Here is a 13,322-nt window from a genome sequence, read left to right as displayed (position 1 = left end):
AAATCATTTGCATCAGATTAGTAGCCTGAGATACCCCTTCCCAGCTTGTGTTTATGTTGTACACAGCCTAAGGATTGCAACAAAGTTTGCAATACAAAAATAATATTAACAAAAAATGATAGTTTTATTAATATAATAAATTTGTGATGTTATTATTGTCAGGGTTCCAGAAAAACCTAACTCCAATTAAAAACTCCGAGACAGGCATTTTCTCAAAGCTTCCTTTTATTAGAGTAGGTTTACTGGCATATCTGGGAAAACCCAATTCTGAGAGTTCTGGGTTTTCCCTTAGTAATTCAAAAGTCAAAACCCAACCCTGCACCCATCAGTCCTTCATATGGTCCAATCACCAACTGTCCCAACTTGAGACATTCCTCCAACCACTCCTCCTCCAGGTGCAGGAATAACATGACCGAAAAGAAAAATGCTATTATGTCTAACTACCAACATTCTAAAAATCCCCCCTCCTACTTTCCCAGGCACAGGAATGTGGCAGTATGGAAGCTTCTGGCTCTAATATGGCCGACAATTATCTGCAATTTCCAGTATCCATAGTTAAAAGGAAACCTGAGCTAAGAATACATCGTAAATGTTATACCAAATAGCATGTACCAATGTTATTTGCCTTGCTGTATTCTCAAAGTATATGAATTTATTAAAGAATCCAGCAGAATGAGTCACACATGATCAGTTATAGTTTAAAATAAAGCAAAACATACACTTTATTAAGTAAACTTATCGGATTAGTTATATAAATGTGTGAGAAACTTTATCTTGAATTATACTTATAGGATGGTTCTTTAAGCTCCATGGCAAAATCTTGCCTTCATTCTCCACTAGCATTCTGAAAACAAACACATTGACTTAATTGGAATCTTTATCTTTACCTTGTATAAAAATGAGAAAATAAGCAAGTATATAGGTGTCATAAACACCTTACAATTATTTTGGTGTGATGATAGAACATTTGACTTCGGCTCAGTAACCAAAGCTGCTTTACTGTATTGATCTCAAGGCACCCATCAGTCCCTCATATGGTCCAATCACCAACTGTCATACACACAGGTGCAGAACTAAGGTATATCATTTAATGGCTAACACTACATCATCCAAACATTTAATCTCAAGACTCCATATTTTTCCTTTTCAAATCATAATTACATGTCTGGTAACTTTGTTTTCAGAAAGGTGAGAGGGATATTCTAATTCTCAATATAAGTAGAAAAACAATGTAACCAATTGCTTATTTCTTTGGCAGTGGGTAGGCCAGACAGAAATCACACCAGGAAAACCCCTTTATAATCAATTAGACTCAGATTATGAGCACTGATTTAAGTTTATTTTAGATAGAACAATCTTTGGTCAACAGGTTGTTAAATACATGGAAAATTCAGGTATGTCCCTTAAACTAATAAGGGTATCTATAGAAAATTGCTGGTTCTCAGAATCAGTCAAAATTTCCACTACCGGTATGCCAGAACCAGTCCGAATCTGCTGAATACCACCTCTGAAGCTAGTGATTAATTAATTAATTCAATTTAGGCACTATCTGAGTGTAAACTGACTCTAGGTGGTTTGATTACAAAATAATAACATAATTCTATGTACATGACAAGACACTTTATATAATAAAGAGTGCTATCTTAGGAGGGTATCTTCATATTCAACTAACCAAGTGATGCATTATTATGTGCATTACAGGCTAACAGTTTGCACCTGAAAGCAAGAGATAAGATTAATAGACCAACAAATAATGTTCACATTTCATTTGGCAGAGCTACTTTGAATTCATGTTAAGCTGCTTTTTTATTATATCTTTTGCATTTATGTGGTAATAGGGACTATATAGTTTTATATAAATTTAACAGAGAAAGCAATGTTAGTTGTAGAACAGGCTACCATAAATGCATTAAGGTCACTTGAAACCAGAACTATCTTTGCTGTTACTTTTACCAAAATATTAAGCTTTAATAAACCAAAAAACCAGAGTTGGAAAATAATGTAGTAAAGATTTTATTGCTTATATTTCATTAAAGAAAAAAAAAGATATATTTTCCTTAGTACATAGTTTCATTGTATGATATTTCATATTTAGGTTTATTCTTAGCAAACTAACATAGGAGCCAACTCTATTTCATAAAAGGGACATTATTTTATTGCAGATAAAAGCAGAATTGCACTCCAATAGCAGACAGTAAAGGTAATTTGGGTTTAACTTTTGGGTTCTTGATGTTCTCTGAGCTTTTCTTGTAGACATTTCATTACTCGATTAGATAAAATCACTACAAATGAGTATGAAATTTGCTGGCACTATAAACCAAAAAGAATTGCATTGTTAGAATAACAAAAATCCTTTCTGAACATTTTCCTGTTTTATGTGTGTATATATATATATTGAATATATTATGACAATACATTATTTTATTATTTATATTTATAAATCCTTTCTATTCAAACACGACTGGTTTCAAGTATGCAGTGCCTGTATTTTATTTTTAAACTTATTCAGTATTATGGCTAATGATCAGCTATTCTGAAAAAGCAGCTAGATAAATTTCAAACGGAATGTGTAAGCGATGTAAAAATACAGATTCCTATCTAATTATATTGCTCAATAGTTCACTCTCATTTAAATGAGTCTCAAAAGATGAGAATAACTTCACTAAGAGGAAAAAATTGCTTGGAGACACTGATTCTATGGTGTCCTTGTATAGATCACAATACCATCTCTGGCTGGCCCCGCCCACCCACACCCACTCTTATCTCTCCTATATTCCCTTGCTTTGTAGCTTGGCTGATTCATGCGGCAGAGCAGATTGCCGCGCCTCAGCTGAGCTGAAAAATAGCACAGCTCACCAGCATTGATACAGAGGGCGGTCTTTGAGCCCTTCGCACGCAATACAAAGCATGCTCTCCAAACCAGTAGGAAAAAATTTGGAAATCCACCACTGAGTAGCTTGTCTAGTTCAATGCACAATATCAAACTTTTTTGAAAAAAGCATTAGCCATTTTTCTTAATCTGTTAAAATTATTGCATGCAAGGCTACAAATAACAAGTACCACATTCAAATTACATGAAGTTACATGTAACTTCATTTCTGTGCTTTTTGTTTTAAAGAAAAAATAGTTGGAATAAATCAAGGGTCCATGGACCAGCACTGGTCTATGGTATGCAAGAAATAGGGCCATGCAAACAAGCGAAGCCCCATCCGTGGGATGCAGGCAGCACACAAAACCATGCTTCCTCTGGTCCCAGAAAAAACCCTTTCCAGGAAACTGGGCCCTGATGCCCAAAAAGTTGGGGGCCACTGGAATAAGTAACAAATGCTACAGGAGCTGGCAAGAGACAAGAGATAGATAATTAATTCTCCTGTGCCATTTTATCTGTTCTCTCTTGCTGTTTTTTTCCCCATAGAGAAAAAGATATATGGACTTCCATGTCCAAAGATCTGAGATTAACCAGAAAAGCAGCCATGGCTGCAAGCAAAACAAAAACAAAAACAAATGCAACATCATCCCTCAGGATTAAGCCTTAAAAACCTGGTTTTTACACACACAAATTAAAAGGAGGAGGGTAAGTATGTACAAGTTACTTTACTCTTAAGTCTAAACTATAATTACAAATCAAGGAATTGGTATATTTACATACAGAAGACAATGACAAAAAAGTGCAAATATTTCCATGTTTTATCTTTAATTTTCTTTATGACTTTGGAGGAATCCAGTTCAGACATTATTGTGTCTAAATAAATCAAGAATAATATAAAAGAAAACATATTTAAAATTCATACACATATAAATAATACTTTCTAATTCTATTGTAAAGGCAGGACTCAATGAAAGAAAATACCTTATATAAAGTTCAAGTTGCACTGTGGAATTGAATCCATATTGCTGGTTACATTTCAGTTCCAGTGAAAACGATGAGTAAGTTAATTGATATGAACTTTTAAGTAAGTTAGAGATTGTATGGATTTAAATGAAAGGAATCCTGAAGCAGTCCTAATCGTTTCCCAAATTAAAACACTAGTGCATTTAAGTGATTCTTGTTCATATGGAGCAATAGCAGCTCTCTGATTTACAATACAGATCTTCCCCAGCCCTATCTGAAAATATGTGGAATTGGAGCTGAGAGCTTCTGCACACAGTTCTTGAGCTTTAATATTGAATTTATGCATTTTCCACAAAATAAGGGTGGGATGTGCTATTTCAATCCCCATCATTTCTAATGTTTGGACTTGTTTGCTGGAACCCATAATGGCACAAGAACTTTTCCCTCTTCAATATATACTTGAATCTCTCTCAATATATACTTGAATCCTTCCATATGGAAATATTTCTTTACCTTTAATCATATTAATGATGGTTCAATCCTGACAGGCTTAAGATTGATTCAGCGTTCCATCCGTCCGAGGTCAGTAAAATGAAGAACCAGACTATGGGGACAATATGCTAAGGTTGTAAACGGTTCAGAGTGTGCTGTAAAGGACTATGGGGCAGTATATAAGACTAAGTGCCTTTGCTATTGCTAAAAGGAAGTCTGCTTGAATTACCAATGTTTTCTTGCATTGCCTCAAATTTCTGTGAAAAGGATTCTACATTAATTAATGTATTCAGGAGCTAAACTACTCTTTAAAAAATAGAATGGGAACATAGTATTTTACAAGAAAACAAGTGCTATCATACTATTTTAATAATTCCAAACTATAAAAAAATTAAAAATTTTCTATTTGTGTAGAAACTATTCAAAGTTCAAATTGAAAAACACTTCTATATTCCACTGCTTAATGAATCTCTGTACTCTTTGTTATTATGAAATATTTCCCAACAGGAGTGTTTGAGGAGGGTTTCCAAAAAGGGGGGCGTTGTACAGGAAGATACAAGAAATCTAGTGTTCATACATTCACAGAAATGCTACAGAATTTTAAAGTACTGAAAAATGAATGAGTTGCAGAAGTGAATAGAACCTATTTACACAAAGATTCTGATATATTTTCTATTTGTTGAAACAAGTTACCTGTTAATTAATAAAGGTAATTAATTATACTTCCCTAGCATTTAAAATTTGTTGAGCCCTTAAAAGATAAGTTTGATCATTTATTTTAATTGTTGGTAAATGAATCCTTGAGTTATAACATCACAGACAATTGTGAAAATGATAACGCTTCATAGATAAATTAATCCCATATCAAATTTCAGATATGTCTCTGCAAAGTGTAGTTTCCATCTGAAAACTGGAAACAAAAGTAACTTCTTTTAGAGAATGAAAACTCTGTTTCATTCTTTCAATATTTCTTAAATTAATTTTTAATTAGACATTCTGAAATGTTTTTAACATCAGTAGGAAATATAATTGTACTTCCTCTAGGCAAAATTTTATACGGACATATATAAAAGATATGCTGTGTGCATAATTATTAGGCAAGCTGTATTTTGGAAGATTAATTTTATTATTGAACAGCTGGTGCTCTCTGTCAATCCAAAATGTTAATAAACCTCAAACCTCAATATTTAAGAAAGTAAAAGTGAGGTTTTGGCTTTCTTAGGAGAATATCTATGTTTGCACAATTATTGGGCAACTATTAATGCGCAGAATTATTATGCAACTAAATGAAAAATGAAAATTTGCCCATCTCACTCATTTATTTGCATCTGTTAAAGTGAGAATAATAAACAAACAGCTCAAAATGTACAAATAAACATTTCTGAAATTTCAAGAAAAATATAAGTGACCTATGTAGCCGTTTCAATAAGTCATAAGCCTTCCATTCATGGAGTTTCTTGACATGGAGTCTGTCAGTTTCTTGATCTGTTGACAATCAACTTGTTGCGCAGCAGGAACCACAGCCTCCCAGACACTGTTCAGAGGTGTACTGTTTTTCTTCACCATAAATCTCCCGTTTAAGAATGACCCACAAGTTCTCAATAGGGTTTATTAGGTCAGGTGAGGAAGGGGGCCATGTCATTATTCTTTCCTCTTTAAGGCCTTTTACTGGCTAGCCACTCAGTGGAATAGTTCAATGCATGTGAGGGAGCATTGTCTTGCATAAAAATAATGATCTTCATGAAAGATGCAGACTTTTTCCTGTACCACTGCTTGCAAGTGTCTTCTAAAAACTGGCAGTAGGTTTGGAAATTGATTTTGGGTCCATCTTCAACTCCAAAAGGTCCAACTAGCTCATCTTTAATAATACCAGCCCATAACAATACCCCACTTCCACCTTGCTGGCATCTGAGTTGAAGTGGAGCTCTGTGCCCTGTACTGATTCAGCCATGGGCCCATCCATCTGATCTGTCAAGAGTCACTCACTCAGTCCATAAAATCTTTGAAAAATCTGTCTTCAGATATTTCTTGGCCCAGGCTTGTTATTTCAACTTGTGTGTCATGTTCAGTGGTGGTTGGGTTTCAGTCTCCCTTACCTTGGCCATGTCTCTGAGCACTGAACACCTTGTACTTTTAGGCACTCCAGGTAGGTTGCAGTTCTGAAATATGATATCACTGGAGGATAATGTGTTCCTGGTAGCTTCACATTTGATTCTTCTCAAATATTTGGCAGCTAATGTGAGTCTTTTTTTCTCAATGCATTTTTTGCGACCCTGTTGACTTTTTGCAATAAAATGTTTAATGGTTCTGTGATCACACCCCAATATCTTAGCAATTTCGTGCTGCATCTCTCTGAAAAACATTTTACAATTTTTGACTTTTCAGAGTCAGTTAAATCTCCTTTTTTGCCCATATTGTCTGAGGAAAAGAAGTTGCCTAATAATTAGGCATGCCTTGATATAGGGCATTGATCTCCTTAGGCCATACCCTCCCCTCATTACACAAGTAATTTCCAAAACCAATCACATTCAACACTAAAATAATTCCTCAAATGCATACTCTGATAGAACCTACTGTTAGTTCCCTATCCTTGGGAAGTAAAGGGGGCAGAGACTGTCAGTCAATTTTTATTGTTCCTTCGTTTTAGAATAGCTTTTGAGACTAGATTAAGTACCCTGACTTTATTTATAATACCCTCTTTAAAAACTTGGGACAAACATTGTCTGCCTTTTTAATGCTCCCCAAGCATTTCTTGAAAAAGCTGGATACAATCCCTTTCCTTGTCAAGCAGAACTGGGCTGTTGATCCTCACATGTTTCTGTTGACTACTGCCATGTCTGGTTTCATTCCTTTTCTGTGGACATTTCCTGTCTACCCAACAGGACGCACACATACTTCAGAGGATAATTAGGACTGCAGAAAAAACAATTACAACCCACCTGCCTTCAATTGAGGACATGTATACTGCACAAGTCAAAAAGAGGGCTGTGAAAATATTTACAGATCCCTCACATCCCGGACATAAACTGTTTCAACTCCTTCCCTCAAAACGACGCTATAGAACACTGCACACCAGAACAACTAGACACAAGAACAGTTTTTCCCCCGAAAGCCATCACTCTGCTAAACAAATAATTCCCTCAACACTGTTCAACTATTTACAAAGTGTACACTACTATTATTATTAATCTTCTCATCACTCCTTATCACCCATGCCCTCCCACTTGTGATTGTAGGACTGCAACTTTGTGGCTTGTATCCTTACAATTTATATTGACTGTTTCCTAGTATGATTTAATTGTTGATTGTACCCTATGACTATCATTAAGTGTTGTATGTTATGATTCTTGATTCTTAACGAATGTACCTTTTCTTTAAGTATACTGAGAGTATTTACACCAAGACAAATTCCTTGTGTGTCCAATCACACTTGGCCAATAAAGTGTTCTGTTCTGTTCTGTTCTGTTCTGTTCTGTTCTATTCTATTCTATTCTATTCTATTCTATATTCTTCCCTGCAACTAAGTTACTTAGCCATTTTTCTGTGCTCCATAAATCCTTTGAGGATCCATGTCATTTTAACGTTCACTGTTTTCCAACACATGAACCTCCTGCCTACTTTTATGGTGGCATAATATCTGGAATCACAAACAGGATTAGAACACAATGCCTTTGAGGAGTTGAAGGCTGAAAGGGCTGTTCCTGCTGCATGGAATGTGTATCAATTAAAATATGTATCTGACATTCAGAGACTATAGTATGTAAACTTAACATGATATACTTTTAAATTTTGCTATATTAAACACACTGCAAATCAGATATTTGAAGCTGTAGAATATTTTTTAAATTCTACCTTTTCTGGCAACTTCACTTACTATGGTAAGTAATCAAACTTGGATATAGTAGCACAAGTAGTCCTCGGCTTATAACAGTTCATTTAGTGACTGTTCAAAGTTACAGCACTGAAAAAAATGACTTACATTCATTTTTCACATTTACAATCTTTGTAGCATCCCCATGATCATGTAATCAAAATTCAAATGCTTGGGAACTGGTTCACACTTATGACCATTACTGTGGCCCTAAGTCATGGCAAACCTGTAGACAAGCAAAATCAATGGGGAAGCCAGATTCGCTTAACAAGCGTGTTACTACCTTACCAACTGCAGTGATTCATTTAACAATTATGGCAACAAAGGTTGTAAAATGGGGCAAAACTCACTTAACAAATGTCTCACTTAAAAACAGAGATTTGGGGCTCAATTATGGTCATACGTCAAGGACTACCTGTATATTGACGTTTTTATTTGTCCCACCTACTTGCAGTATCAACTTGCTTTGCAGGGTTCACACCTTAGTTCTTACAGCGAAGTTATTAATCAGGTGTTTTGTTTTTAGTTGCCTTGTTACAAGGTTGATTAAGGCTAAGACAGAGTGACTAGCCCAAGTTCACTCAGAGGCTTCCATACCTCAGGAAGAATTAGAATTGGTAATTCCTTAATTGCTCGACCATATAAGGTACCAGGGCAGAGTTTGCCATTTTTATAGCTACTTCATAGTGAATATTAGAATTGTATAGAAATGTAGATTTTGAAGGCAAAAATGACTTGACAGGTGCACTGGCACACAAATAAACTTTAAAGGAATGTATCTTTTCCTGAGTTTATACATTTGCCCTTCATCATGATAAACATGTTAATGCATTTATAGCACCCATTTATAGCCTGAAACACATCCCATCTTTAAACTGAAATTTCTGCATAGCTCTAGTAAGTGCACATGCACACACATATAAAGCCTCTATGTGTAAACACCATTATTAAATAATGATTTTTCTGACCCAAGGTAACAGTTTTGATTATACTTAAAAAGTAAATGTAATAATTTGGAAAAATTGCTTTGGGAATGATTAGCATAGCATCTGTCTGCCATTCTTTAAACTATGATACATTTTTAGCAGTCACATGATCTTGGGAAAATACACCTGTTTTAAAAAATTTCAAACACACATCTCATTTATGTCCCTGTGTGCTTTGAAGCACTTTTTTGGAGTCCAATCCAAACTTACTACTCAACCTTAATGCTACTGTAAGTACATCTATAACTACCCAGTTACTCAAATAAGTATCATTAATGGATATTGATATTCCAATATAACATGCCAATATGTTTTGGCCTGGATCCAATTTAATGAGTAAACAGATTATGTTTATAGTATTTATGTTTTATTGTATATTATATATAGTACTATAAAATATAGATTAAAATATATGGAGACAAGACATTACCACTGAAATCTGGAAACCAGTTTTATATTAAATTACTTCTTTTCCTTATAGATATTCATAAATAACCATTTAATATAAAAATACTAAGATTTCTTTTTATGCAATGCCACATTTCAGTATACTTCATTTAATAAGGGCACGGTGCTCTTATTGAATGAAGTATACTCTACAGCATATCGTTGATCAGATTTATTTCCATCTAGAAAGTCTGACTTTTCAACAAACACACTCTATATATTTATTGATAATACTGAACTACTGTAAGTTTTTTTTAAATAAGCAGTTTCATGGCATTATAGCTCATGTTCCATTTTTTAACATGAATATGCTACATGAATTATGCATCAATTACAACATGCTATTAATTTACATTTGCAAAATTCCCATTTTCCATATTGAAAACTAAAACATTTTATCAATATTCTTCTGCCTTCAAATATTCTATTTAATTAGCACATATAACTCTGTTCCCAATAACTTTGTTTAAATTCAACTGGAAAAACATGTACTTTGACAAAATATATGAGTATCAAAGTTCTATTCTCTAATACACTTGCAAGCTAATTCTATACCTAACTTTATATATGATTTAGTTGCTTAGAAACAGGTCTCCTCCTTGGAAACTGATTTATTTCTACATAAAAATGTCAAATTCAGGCTGTACCTTTTATCTGCCAGATTCTTCTGAACAATTATGTCTTATCAAAACTGAAACAATACAACATTTGCCTCAAGTTTTAAAATACAAGCATATGAACATTCATTACATTCATATTTCAGTGGACTTCAATGGATTCCACCAATATAAAAGCTCTCAAGGTTTTGTTTTGTTTTTCTATTTCAAAAGATAGATTTGACACAGTTTTATTTGTACCCATATATTTCAAAAACTTTGTCCAATCAATTCAGTGCCTGTTTATACATAGAATATGGCATAAAATCAGGCACTATTCTATAAAATCAGTGAGCTATGAAACCTGCATGATATGTGATATGATATGTGATATGATATGATACCTGCATGATCAGTGAGCTATGATACCCTATGATACCCTAGGCAACAAATGAATACAAGTCCGATTGTTTTTGCAGATCATCTTAAAACGAATTTTATAAATGATTGTTGATACAGTATAGCTATTTTTCAAATTTTAACTAAATCACTCTAGAAACCAGAGCATTTGAAAATATGTGTAACTGACTAATAAAGCCAGTAAGCCAATAACTATTATAAATACATTGCTGCAATGAGCCTTTCAATATCTTCAATTTCTTGAAAATAATTTGCAAATATTCTTAATACTCTTGGTATTCATTTAAATTATGTAAAGGATGTGTTACTCTATTGATGTATCAGTCAGACAGCCCAACTGCAAACATCTTTATACAGAAAAAGATTTTAATCAGGTCAATGGGGCTTTTTCTGCTTACTTAAGTTTGTATTCTCCATTTTATCTTTCAGTTTATCAATACTGGACCAAGAAAAACAAATTGAGTTTATTCCTATATAAATGTGCTCATGTTTTAGAAGTAATGGGATTCAAACTGCACCCTCCAAATAATTTCTTTCCAAGCAGTCTTGTTAGGGCAGTGATATATGAATCACATATTTTCTCAAGTTTGCTATGCAGCTTTATGGCACGATTCTGGGAAAAATATGCAAGTCTCTGCTTTTCTATTATGTTGTCATGCAAGTCTCCACTTTTCTACCAACTTAATTTATATGGCTTTCCTTTAACACTAGCAGTTATTGCAAGTAATACATACAAAACCTTTGCACCATTTAAATGCATGCACAAAGTATTTCAAATTGTAGACATTATGAAGTTGTAGTAAATCAAATGGTTGTGTACATGGTTAAGTTTATGAAATACAACTGCTACACACTTGTGTCTATTAAAACTATTGATTTCTTTTTTATTATACTGTCTATTTAATCTAAACAATCCTGTCCTGAGTATCACAAAAACTGCACATATGAAAGTTTATTATCTAATCCTTATCCTATTCTTCTTTGCTCAAAAAGGCTGTATGATGTGGAGGAACAATATATTTACATCCATTTATTAATTGTTCTGTCTTTTCAAATTTCAACACAAAGCACCTGCAAAGTTTCACATACAAGTTATTCATGTCTGGTCCAATGACTAAGCACTACTGAAAAAGTTATGCTTCATAATATTTTAATGATGGACAGTAACATTAACAATTATTCAAACCAAAATAGAAATCTACAATTTATCAACACTCTTTAGCCTCATAACTGGACACAAAAAGGTAGGAGTCAATAAATTATTTTACTCTTTACAAAATTATTGTAACAAAAATGAACTTAGGAATAGAGAAAATGTCTGTGTGTGGTGTGGTGGGGAAATATATGAGGCTCACAAGGAAACAGGTATGGGAGAAACACTGTCAGTCTGTCTGTCGCAGACACCTAGTGGGCAATAACAAAATCCCAACATCTTTCTTCTTACAACAATTAAGTTCTGTCACTGTCAATTTCTTAAGACCATTAGTGCTCCTGTGAGATATATTTCCATTCAGGTAAACTTCCTTCATATACACAACCTATGCTGTTTCAGTGACCTGCATACAATTAGTAAAATATCTTGCACCCCCTAAACAGTATAAGAATACCTAGTATCACCTCTGTCATCACTTACAGTTCTACACTCAAGATAACTTACTTGGGAGAGAGAAAAAAATATATCTCATAATGTAATTTACAAAGAGTGGAAACGCCTACAAGGAGCTGAAGTACCTGCACTGGGGAGATGTTCAGTTGTTCACTTCATCTTCTGTTGACAAGGAAACCAAACGGCACTTCATTCTCCAGGAAAACCTTCCACTGCCATCTTTTGAAAATATATTTATTTGTATATATGTGCATAGCTATCAATATTATGATAATTATCATAAAATTATCTCTGTATAAAAATATTAAAAAGTGAAACTCTGGAAAGGAAATATTTTTTGGCTCTCTCCCTCTCTCTTTCACTACACGGCATTTTTTGGACGGGGGAGGAAGAATTTAAAAATGCTCAACAGTACCAAGCTGCAAGAAAAGTTTCACATTATAAAATCAGAAAAAGAAGAAAAATGGCTGATTCCAACCGGATGTCCAGAAAAAGAAAAAGAAACAAAACAATAATAATAAAAAAACATTTAACAAAATTAATATCTCGCTCGGTGGCTTGCACTAGTATTGCAAGATCACAAACTGTTTGTAAACGTTGCTGTAAAATGCATTTTTTAATCCTATATACATACACAAAAAAGCAAAAAAAGAAAACACCGTCAAAAAGCTCTGCAAAAGAGAGTTAGTTAAGCAACATGCCCACTTCTCATCTCTTTGCTTTTTTAAAAAAAGATGCATAATTTACATCGCTTTTTGGTCAGTACAAAACCAGTTGCATGTGTATATATACGTAAATAATGTGTATGCATTTACACTGTTGCTGGACTGGCAAGTCTATTTTTTTTCGCCGTTTCTTTTTTGTTTAAGATTCCTAGCGACTTCCAGTCCCAGCAACACCTTTTGCTCCCAGTTTAGTAAACCATCGCATGCTAAGAAAAAAAAAACTTGTCATCAGAAAAAGGATCAAATCCATGAAAACAAAGAGGTAAAAATAAAAAAGCAGCAAAAACAAAAAAAGGAAGAAGAAAACAGGACAAAAAAAGGAGGACAAGAATTTCAGCGGAAAGGTA

The 13,322-nt window shown here is 33.9% G+C and overlaps 1 protein-coding gene across 8 annotated transcripts in view; it reads right to left on the bottom strand.

Annotated features, from left to right (window-relative positions):
- RALYL (RALY RNA binding protein like) overlaps positions 1–13,322 on the bottom strand; it is a 231,740-nt gene that overhangs the window by 218,039 nt on the left and 379 nt on the right. For 5 of the 8 annotated variants that reach the window (XM_087961955.1, XM_087961964.1, XM_087961958.1 and 2 more), the window contains exon 2: positions 12,376–12,469. The exons of 2 other annotated variants lie outside the window; for them this stretch is intronic. The gene's annotated coding sequence lies outside the window, so the exon portion shown is untranslated. Of the gene's footprint in view, positions 1–12,375; positions 13,319–13,322 lie in introns of those variants that run through there. One more of the 8 variants, XM_087961956.1, reaches the window with a different exon arrangement.

The sequence above is a fragment of the Notechis scutatus genome, chromosome 3 (assembly GCF_049901735.1).
Source record: "Notechis scutatus isolate UNSWTSFEM ecotype Mainland chromosome 3, rNotScu1.2, whole genome shotgun sequence".
In the NCBI taxonomy this organism is placed as follows: domain Eukaryota; kingdom Metazoa; phylum Chordata; class Lepidosauria; order Squamata; family Elapidae; genus Notechis; species Notechis scutatus.
Note: the sequence above shows the minus strand (reverse complement) of the source record. Positions and strands in the feature narration are given on the sequence as shown.